This window comes from Rhinopithecus bieti, unplaced genomic scaffold, assembly GCF_001698545.2.
Source record: "Rhinopithecus bieti isolate Rb0 unplaced genomic scaffold, ASM169854v2 scaffold_10347, whole genome shotgun sequence".
Lineage (NCBI taxonomy): Eukaryota > Metazoa > Chordata > Mammalia > Primates > Cercopithecidae > Rhinopithecus > Rhinopithecus bieti.
This window is the reverse complement of record NW_016806836.1, coordinates 6353299-6364411: the sequence shown is the minus strand read 5'-3', so window position 1 is coordinate 6364411 and position 11113 is coordinate 6353299. Positions and strand designations below refer to the sequence as shown.

Genomic DNA, 11113 nt, shown 5'->3' with positions numbered 1-11113 from the left:
AAGTTTTTAATGCTTTACTCTTAAGCAGGTCCAGGCAACCTAAACACTTAAACCTAAGCCTAACCCAAACATCAAATTATCCAAACAACTATTAGAGAGCAAAAGGAGCTTTCTGCCTGATGCATTAGAAGCTATTACTAAGACACCAGGCTTTTGAGAAAAGAAAAGATTTTTATTGTAAGTTGACTAACAAGGAGACAGGAGTCCAGCTCAAACCTGTCTCTCTGTGCCAGCTTTCAGGCAGTCATTTTATTAGAAAAGGTTTAGGGAGTGAGTTTTGAGATTAGCAGGTGATTGGTGGAAGAAAAGGGGAGGTCTGGACAGTCCTTGGGCATGTGCAGTTATCTTTCTATGCTACCTCATGGAGCACGTGTGCACATTTGGAGGGAGTTAGCATGAAACTTGTGGCGGAAATTCAAGCTGCGATTCAGCAACTGATTCTGCGCAGACTCTAGTTGGCTGTACTGGTTCCATTTGATTACAGCCGGTTTTGTTATCTCATAAGCAGAGGAATGTTCAGCATTTCAGCAAGTTGTTTCTTTTCTTATCTGTTGTTCTGCAAACTCAAGAATTTCTGTTAGTCATTGAACAGAGAGAGCCAATGGAAGGAAATTATCAAAGTAGTAACTGAAATCTATTAAAAATAATTGAAGTATTCCAGAAAAGAAAGGCATGAGTTTCTAGATTTAAAGATTCCAAAGAGTAGCCTACATAAACTCTGGAGATATTTCCATCTCAAGTCACATCTTTCTTTTATTTTTTAGATGGAGTTTCACTCTCGTTGCCCAGGCTGAAGTTCAATGGCATGGTCTTGGGTCACTGCAACCTCTGCCTCCCAGTTTCAAGCATTTATCCTGCCTCAGCCTCCTAAGTAGCTGGGATTACAGGTACCTGCCACCACATCTGGCTAATTTTTGTATTTTTAGTAGAGACAGGGTTTTACCATGTTGGCAAGGCTGGTCTGGAACTGCTGACCTCAGGTGATCCACTTGCCTTGGCCTCCCAAAGTGCTGGGATTACATGCGTGAGCCACTGTACCCGATCCAAGTCACATCTTTCAGAAGTATCAGATCACTGGTGACAAAGAGAACATCCCCAAGTATTTGAAGAAAGGCTCTAATGTGAAAGATAAAGACCACACTACTGCATACAATTTTGAGGAATTTGGGATGATGTAGGGAGAAGATGGTATTAGACACTGCACTCATGAAAAAAAAGGACAGGATGTTATGAAAGGGGGATTGGTCGTTAAAAAAAAAAATAGGCTGTCGGAATGAAAACAGTTGTAATAGAACAGATAAAACTATTTTCCTTGGATATTTAGTGGATCTTGCCCCATGGTGTTGGATCTGCCACTTGAGTAGTCTGATGCCATTATGGTTTTTGACATTTTCTATGAAAGTTGCTTTTACTCTCTGGAAGCATCTTTTCTTTGTCACCAGTGATCTGATACTTCTGAAAGATGTGACTTGACATGGAAATATTTCCAGAGTTTATGTTGGCCACTCTTTGGAATCTTTGAATCTGGAAACAACTCATACCTTTCTTTTCTGGAATATTTCAATTATTTTCAATAGATTTTAATTATTTCTTTGATAATTTCCTTCCACCGTCTCTCTCTGTTCTTTATTTTTGGAATTCCAATTATTCACTTGTTGTGCCTTCCTCATTGGTGCTCAAATTCTCTTATATTTAGGCCAGGCGTGGTGACTCATGCCTGTAATCCCAGCACTTTGGGAGGTTGAAGTGGGTGGATCACCTGAGGTCAGGAGTTTGAGACCAGCCTGGCCAACATGGTAAAACCCCCGTCTCTGCTAAAAATACAAAAACTAGCCAGGCATGATAGCAGGCGCCTGTAGTCCCAGCTACTCAGGAGGCTGAGGCACAATAATCACTTGAACCCAGGAGGCAGAGGTTGCAGTAAGCCGAGATCACCCCACAGCACCCCAGCCTGGGCAATAGAGAGATACTTTATTTCAAAAAAAAAAAAATCTTAATATTTCCTCTGCTATTGTTTACCTCTTTAGCTGTTTGTCCTTCATAGAGATTTCCTTATTTCTAGGCCAATCCTGGAGAAGAAGCTGCAGGAAGTTTGGACTGGAAGACTGGGGAGGCAGGCCCTCCAAGGAGACAGTAGCATCCCCTGATGTGTCATCCACTTTCCTCTAGTGTTTGAGATGCAGGTGTGGCAAGGTGGCATTGTAGGGAAATCCCTGTCTGGCTCTTGTGCTACTGTAGACCTGGGACCCTGGAGCAATGCTCTTGTCTTCAGCCTTTCTTCAGCTTTTCCATTGTCCAATCCAAGCCTTTTCCATTTTGCCTCTACAATGGAATCTAAGGATAGAGAATGGGGTAATTGGGGATATGTGATTGTCTCTTGAATCCAAGCCTATTAATATTTCCTTCTAAAGGCATTGTTCCTACTGACCATCCCAAAGAACTAGATTCCATGAGTGTGCAGCAAGTGACTAAGATTCCAATTTAGGCCTTCTCTTCTAAGAGTCAGTACCTGGATAAAAGACAAAATTCAACCTGATAGTCTCCTATAGCAGTTTAGGGAACCACAACTTGTCAGGAATACAGGACAGCAGGATTTTTGTTAGGCCTCAGGTAACACACCGCTGCCTAGGCCTTGCTGCGTCCTGGGATGCCAGAGGACTTGTTTCCTTAGCTACAGTAATCATGTGACAGGAACACACAGAGATTCCGAGATGTTGCTTAGCAACTGTGCTGCACCTGCTGGGGCTCTGGGCCAGCAGCTTGGGCCAGGGAGCCTGACTTTGAACTTGGCAACTCCCATAAGGGCTGTCAAAAGGAGGAAGACCTAATTTGGGGAGACTGCTTTGGCCCTGGGCTTTTGCAGAGATGGTAAAGGTACATATGGAGAACTGAGGCAGAGGGAAATGGCTTTCCCATAGTAATGGGGAAGGGTGGTGGGCATGGGAAGAGCAGGACTAGTGGGCAGAGACAGACTGTTGGGCTGATGTGGGTAGCAGTTCCCTGCCTGACCTACTCTGGAGAAAATCCTTTTGTCTCAGAGGATGGGTGTTCAGAACTCTGAGGAGGGATATACTTGGCTTAAGAACCAGTTCCATAGGGCTTCTTAGGGACCTGAATCAAGCCAGAGGATCTGTTCCCTAAGAGTCAGTCCAAGGAGAATTCCCTTCTGGAAGGCAGCAGAGTGCGTCACAATGGGTGACATTGGTGGTGGTCAGGGAGGGCATTGAAGTAGTCTCAGAAATTGGGCTGTTCAACCACAGGGTCACCTGGGAGCTGTCCATGGTTTGGGGTAGGCTTCTCACCAGTTCTGGCTGTCTCTCTGACCCTCTGCCAGGGCCCAGTTGACTTGATAGGCTGTGGAGTCAAATTGCCTAGATTTGAATTCAACTTCTTTTCCCAAGGGCAAGGGACTAAATTTTGTGTTTCAATTTATCTGTCTGTACAATGGGGATGGGGATCTCCAGTACTGTTGTAAGGATGAAATGAGTTAATCACACTTCTTGGCATATACTAAATGCCCAGTAAAACTATCATCACCCTCATTCCCACCCCTGTCCTCACCCCCAGCAACTGGCCCAGGGGACAAAGTCTATGGCCAGGTATTCTCTAACCTTTCTTGATACCCCTGGAGCACATGGGAATGAATAATGTTGAGAATCTATACCCTCTGCATTGGCAGATGGGAGGAACATTCCCCTCCCTGCCGAGGAGCTTGCTGAGGATTTGAATATCCTTAACCAATTGACTTTGTTTTAGTGAACCAAGTACTCCTCCAACCCTTGATGCCCCAAATAGCCTAATGTCTTCACTTTGGTGCTGCTCATATTAAAATTGTACATATAGTATGGCACTTTAGGAGGCAGTGAGATCATGGGTTCAGGAGTTGAGCTCAAATCCCAGCTTCTGCTGTATCCTAACCACGAAATCTTGAACAAGTTTTATCTCCTCTCTGAGCCTCAGTTTTCTCATCTCTAATATAGGGAAGTGATAGTACCTAACCTTAGTATGAGATATGCCCAGCTCTTGATAAATGTTAGCAATGTTACCAGATTTCTCTCTTTGTGGCTTTATGAACTGGCTCCAAGTGAGAATGTGAGGACCAAGGGGGCTAATAGATTCCAACTGGTCCCCTAAGGGTAGAAAGGGAGGAGTTAAAGAATCTGGTGGTTGAATTGCCCCCCGCCTTAATTCTCCAACATGGGACTGGCAGCTGCAATAGCATCTTTGTCCTCCTGTGTTTGGACACTGACTATTCTGCTGTCTGGTGCTGAGGGAATCCCAGCCAGCCTGCCTTAAGCAATTCTCGCTACCCTCCACTCCAGCCAGCCCAAGGTCCCTCAACACCCCGCCTTTCTCTAAGCCATGACAAATGCTGGCGCCTGCTCTTCCTCCTTTCTCAACTTAGCTTGTTCCCCAGATGACCCTACAGCTGCATGGTTCTAAAATTAGCTGGATCCTGCATTTGACTCTGATAATTAATTACCCAAATGGAGAAAATTGAATAGTTAACTGGTTCACAGGAAGATAATTAGCTTTTCTGAGCTCCTGTTACAGGCAAATAAAGAGGAGGATTGTTTCTCAATTGCCTTCATTAAAGGGAGTCCCTCTCGCCCAGGAGCCCTGACCCAGAGGCCCTTGGGGGCCCTGAAGGGTTCTGTAGCGCTCCTGGTGCTTTATCTCAAAATAGAGAGGCAGCTGGTACAGTGTAGCCAGCACAGACTTCGGACTCCAAGCAAGCTTGGGCTCAAGCTCCGCCTCTCCCATGTATTACCTATGAGACCTTGGTATTGCAGTACAACCTCTCTGAGCCTCCCTTTCCTTATCTGAATATGGGAATAATGCTGTGTAACTCACAGTGGTGTTATAAGCATTGAACTACATAATGTCAGTAACATGCTGTGTTCTGCACTCATTGATAGATTTTTCATTGATGAAGTTCTTCATAAAGTTTATTGTTCATTGATGAAGTGTTCATTGATTGGGAACCATTTTACCGTATCATGATTGTAGCTCCCATCACAGCATATGCTCCCCTGTCATGGAAACAAGAGAAACACATATGGAAGCCAGGGGAACAGCAAATCAAGATTAAATTAAGCATCCTATGCTGATTGGTGAAGAGTCTACACACAGCGTGGGGAAGATTCATGAAAGTCTTCTTCAGCCTGTTCAACTTGTCTTTGTACTGATATTGGCTCTGCCCTTTGGTCCTAGGCTTTCTGGGTCACCATGTGGCCACCCTTCTGTCAGCAGCAATCTCTCACCAACCCTCTCTCAAGCACAGAGACTCATCCCCACCTACTTGACTGCAGTCCTTCTAAAATTTTATTTACTTTGCCCAAGCCCAGATCCCTGGAGTGTTTATCACTCTCTGACACTTTCAGTACATATAGATACGTATGTAGAGGTCAAGAGCATGGGCCCTGAGCCAGACTGCCTGAGTTCAAATTCAGCTTAGGTACCAACTCTGTTAATTACTTTGTGCCTCAGTTTCCTCATTATAAAATAAGGTTGATAACAATGGTACCTATGCCATAGAATTATTGTGATTAAATAAATGTGAACTGTTTGGAGTAGTGCCTTGTAATTGCTCACACGTGTTATCTATTATTATTATTCAGTTCTGAAGCTGGATTAGGACAAGGAGAGGTCTACAGATTGAGGAAAAAAGGCAGGGCTGGAGGCCTTCACCTGGCTAGTACAGGGAAGTGATAGTACTAACCTTCTAAGTATGAGATATGCCCAGCTGCTAATATATTTCAGCAATGTTACCAAATTTCTCTCTTTGTGGCCTTGTGAACTTTATAAACTGGCTCCAAGTGAGAATATGAGGACCAAGGGGTTAATAGATTCCAACTGGTCCTCTGAGGGGAGAAAGGAGGGAGTTAAAGAAGCTGATGGTTGAAGTGCCCCGCCTGAGTGGACTCAGAGACAACTGGACCCTCTCCACAGGGACGATTAACTCCTGGGTAGCAACCTCACATTCTCTTAGGTAACTATGTCATACTTCCTTATTTCTGCTTAAACCCCCAACAATTCTTCCCCTAGTTTCACTCTCAGCTAATAACTTTGCATCTTGTTTCACTGAGAAAATACAGGTCATTAGAAAAGAGCTTCAACAACCTCCCCCACCACATTTACTTCCTGCCAGGGTTCTGTCCATATATTCGGTTTTCTTTGTTAACTACCTGTGTTCTTTTCCAAGGCCAACCTTTTACTTATTGCTAGATCCCATCCTTTCTTGCTTACTCAAGGAAATTGCTCCAGCAATTTTCCCTCTCGTTCCTGAATCATCAGTTTTTTTTCTCTCTACTGGAACACTCTCATCAGCATAAAAACATGCTGCTGTTTCTTTATTGTGAAAAAAAAAAGTAAAACTCTTTATCTCACAATGATTCCAGCTACTACCTTATTGCTTTGCTTCCTTTTGTAGCAAAACCTATTGAAAGGAGTTGTTGTGCCCGGCTAACGAACTTGCTGCCTCAAATTCTTCCTCTCCCATTCTTTCTTCTGTTCTTTCTTTTTTTCTTTCTTTTTTTTTTTTTAGACAGTGTCTCACTCTGTTGCCCAGGCTAAAGAAGACCTTCATGAATCTTCCCCACCCTGTGTGTGGGAAATGCAGTGGGAAATGATCATGGCTCACTCGCTCACTGTAGCCTCAACTTCCCAGGCTCATGTGATCCTCTCATCTCAGCCCCTCGAGTAGCTGGGACTACAAGCACCCACCACCATGCCTGGCTAATTTATTTTATTGTGTTTTATTTTATTTTATTTTATTTTATTTAATTTTAATTTTATTTTATTTTTGTAGAGAGAAGGTCTCACTATGTTGCCCAGGCTCTTCTCGAACTCTTGAGCTCAAGTGATCCTCCTACCTCGACCTGTTAAAGAACTAGGATTACAGGCATGAGCCACCATACTTGGTCCTCCCATCCTTTCTTGAGCCCACTCCAATCAGTCTTTCACATTTACCACTCTAGCAAGACTGAATTATCAGGATTACCAATTGCCTCCATATTGCTAAATCCAATCGTCAATTCTCAGTTCACATCTTTCTTGACCATGTGGTAGAGGTTAACTTGTTTACCAAGTCTCTCTCTGCTTTCTCCTGGGCACCAGCTGGATCACATTTTCTGGACTTATTTGTAGCTAGGTGTGGCCATATTGCTGGGTTCTGACCAATGGAATGTGGGTGGAAGGGATTTATGCAACTTTCAAGCCTGACCCACAAAACCTTTCTGTGCTGGAGGTCTGCCTTCTCTATTCACCTTTTTCCACTCTGCTCCTGCCTTAGGAGCCTAATCACTAGACACTTTATCAATTAGCCCTCTGGTTTCTGATTGGGTCAAGTCAATCAGAGGTATCTGTAGGAGACTGGGAGGAAGAAGGAGAATGAGGTCAGGGTACTTATTCCCTTGGCTTCCTCTCTGTAGGGTTGCTTTGAATGGGCTGTTTCCTTTACTGAAGCTTCGGTTAGGCATCTCACCCCACATAGCTCTTCCTCTCTCCCAGTTCCACTAACCATTACTTTCTCTTGCCTCTTCAGACCCAGGGGTGGTAACAGCTCCTACTGTCAACCATCTCTGGGTTATAGCAACATCCTTTGATAGCTTTCCTGCCCCTGCTCACACCTTTTTAAGTTGTCTGTTTATTAAACCTTTCCTAAATTTGAGTGTGTCCTCTATTTCTTACCAGACTCTAACCAATGCACTATCCTCATCTCTCACCTCCATTTACTGGCTGGATAGAGTGACCTTGGAAGCCAAAAATTGAAGATAAGGATCAACATAAGACCCTGACTGTTGTCATGGAGCAGAGAGCTGCTGTTTCCCTCCTTTCATCCTCCCCTCTGCTGCTGAATATACTTCACATGAATGAGAAACAAAGTTAGGTTGTTGATACCACTAAGATATGGGGATGTCTCAATTCCAGCATCTAGTTTGACTTGACTATTATAACCTCTCTGCAGCATCTTGTGCAGTTGATGATTCTTTGCTCCTGGAAACACTTTCTGTGCTTAGCCTCCATGATATTGCATTCTCCTGGTTTTCTTTTCACTCCAACAACACTCTTTCTTGGTCTTATTTGTTGGTTATTCCTTATATCCTCATCTAAATGTTGAATTTCCCCAGGCTCGGTCCTTGGTACTCTTCTCCATGTCCAGTTACCTCCTGGTGACTTCATCCAATCCTCATGGCTTTAAACACTCCACAGTTTAGATCTCTAACCCAGACTTCTCCCAAGAACTTATGGCTCGTACATCTAACTGCCTGCTTGACATCCTCTTTTAGGTGTCTAGTAGCATCTCAAAAAGAACACATTGAATTCCAGACTTCTCTAAAACTTGCTCATTCTGTATCTTCCCTCATGTCAGCAAATAGCCACTTCATACTTCCAGCTGCTCAGGGCAAAATCTTTGGAGTCATCCATGACCAATCTTTTGGTTTCTAATCCTACATTGAATTTATAAGCAAATTCCATCAGCTTTAGCTTCTAAATATATTTAGAATCTGACAAGTCTCACCACCTCTACCATTGGGAGACAAGAAGTAAAAGATAAAGTGCTGTAATGGCCAATAGGACTCTACATGATCTGATTCCATTACTTATCTGACCTCATCCCCTGCTACCCTTCCTCTCACTCCACTCCAGCCATATGGACCTCCTTGAGTTTCGTGAAGATACCAGCATACTCCAGCCCCAGGGTCTTTGCAGTTGCTTTTCTCTTACCCTGGAATGCTCTGATCCCAGATAGCCATGTGGCTCATTCCTTTGACTCCTTTAGGTCTTTGTTTAAATGTCAGCTTGTCAGGGAGGACTTTCCTGACCATTCTACGGCAAACCCCTTTCCCTTATAAGACTGTCTACCCCATCTTCCTTCCTTTATTTATTTTTTTACCTATCTGATGTGCTGTACATTTTACCTATTTATTGTCTGTCCCTTCTTGCCATGAGAATGTAAGTGCCTTAATTGTAAGGATTTCTGATTGTCATGCTCACTGCAGTATCTCTGGCACCCAGAACAATGTCTTACACATACAAGTATTTGCTAAATAAATGGATTTATTTCTCTCGAAATGTTAAAAGGGTGTTGACTGGGCACGGTGGCTCATGCCTGTAATCCCAGTACTTTGGGAGGCCAAGGTGGGTGGATCACCTGAGGTCAGGAGTTCGAGACCAGCCTGGCCAACATGGCAAAACCCCATCTCTACCAAAAGTACAAAAATTAACCAGGCATGGTGGCAGGCACCTGTAATCCCAGCTACTCAGGAGGCTGAGGCAGGAGAATCGCTTGAACCCGGGAGGTGGAGGTCGCAGTAAGCCGAGATCACTCCACTGCACTCTAGCCTGGGCTACAAGAATGAGACTCTGTCTCAGAAAAAAAAAAAAAAAAAAGAAAGAAAGAAGGAAAGAAAAGAAAAAGAAAAAGTGTCATCTGCTTCCCAACCTTGATTTAAATGATTTCAGAGCTCATTCCAATATCGCAGCCTCATGAGGCACCAGGCTTCAAGGAAAAGCGAGAAAATATATGGAAGCAGAACCATCCTACCACATCATAGTCACCATTATTATTACTGAATCACAGCCTTGAACTCATTTAAATGTGAAGTCTTCCGAGAAGAAATCTCTTCCCCAAGCCCTATCCGAATCTGCCTGGTTCCTCTCTCAGACACAGATCTACAGACCAGAACTTTCAGAGAACTTATCCTCTTATCTTAGCAGATGTAAGACTGTCAGGGCCTTCTGTAGGGAACATACAGCAGAGGAATGGGACAAGTACAGTTACTTTTATGACCATTTGAACTGGCTTTAGAGTGGAGTTGAAAAACAGTTTTGAGGAAGAAATCTGTATCCCTAAGCCTCAAAGGATGGTCACTGGATTCTCATTTAGCTTTGTTTCACTAGAGCAGAAACTAAGTTTCCCCCTAGGAGCCCAAAGAACATATTACTCCTCAGGTAGAGATTCTGCCAATCAAAGGGTGGAAGCAGATGTCCCTGGGAACTCACCTGGGAAAACTGCATCGTATAGAAGTCAGGGTAGTTCTTTACTGACTCCTAATAACATGTTTTAAGCAGAAAAATGGTATTATTAGATTTGAAGTCTAGAAAATATTACTTTGAAACACAAAAGGAAAGAAAATCAAAACAAAGGAGAGGTGACTGTGGAAGCTGGTGTGGAGAATGGATTGAAGAGAGACAAGAACAAATAGAAGGAGACCAGGAAGTTGTTTGCAGCAATTCACGTGTGTGGAGAGGGTGGACGGGGTGATCCAAGGAAAGGCAATGCAAGTAAGAATGGAGAGAAATGGGTGAGTGAATTCAAGAAATGGTACTTTATTTTCTTTCTAAAAAGTGACCCTAATGCTATAACTCTTTACTTTACTGGTCTTTCATAGCTGTCTATGTCTTCCAGGGTAAAGCACAGTGCTTAATATGACTCTTGCTCATTGCCATGTGTACCATAAACTCCAGCCTTGCTGAAAGGTTTTTCAGTATCCCTTAAACACTAGGGGAGCTCAGGCCCTCAAATATTTGCACAAAAATTCCCCTTGGGCCTGGTTGACCTTATTCCCCAGTGTTTGTTCTGTGGCTTCTGCCCCTATCATTAAAATACTATCACTAAGTTTGTCAACGACTTTCCTGTTGCTAAATCAAAAACAAAACGTGTTTTGTAGACATTATTCTTGCCCTTCAGTAAGATGTGATGAGGTCCAATCAAGGATAGAAGTGTAGGAGCACCAGCAATTGAAGGAGAGGAATAAGAAATAAGAACATGGGCTGTTATTACTTATCATGGTCTTGGAGGTTCTAGAAAATTCCAAAAATAAATGAAATGGCTAACATAAATACTGGAAATAAAGACCTAAACCTACTCTTTTTTTTTCTGATGTTATTAACAAGAAAACGCAAGAGATTTCAGTGAAAAAAAAAAAAAAAGAGTATATGAATAAGATAATTCGATAAGGCAGCTTGTTAGAGAATAAATATACAAAAAAGATCCATATATTTTCTTTATTCTGTCAATAAATACCTAGAAATGGTATGGGAAAATGTTTATAATAGCCTCAAAAACTACAGAATAGTTAAGAATATATTTAATGGGGAAGGCATA

General features: G+C 42.9%; 1 long non-coding RNA gene across 2 annotated transcripts; it reads right to left on the bottom strand.

Moving 5' to 3' along the window:
• Positions 1–277: 277 nt before the first annotated feature.
• On the bottom strand, positions 278–2637 carry LOC108533417 (uncharacterized). 2 transcript variants are annotated; one of them, XR_001886725.1, is made up of 3 exons: positions 2429–2637; positions 2020–2334; positions 278–556 (listed from the first exon to the last, which is right to left on the bottom strand). It is a non-coding gene; the product is annotated as an uncharacterized LOC108533417 (long non-coding RNA). The 2 variants fall into 2 exon arrangements; XR_001886726.1 differs by having other exon boundaries at positions 2510–2637.
• Positions 2638–11113: the final 8476 nt, after the last annotated feature.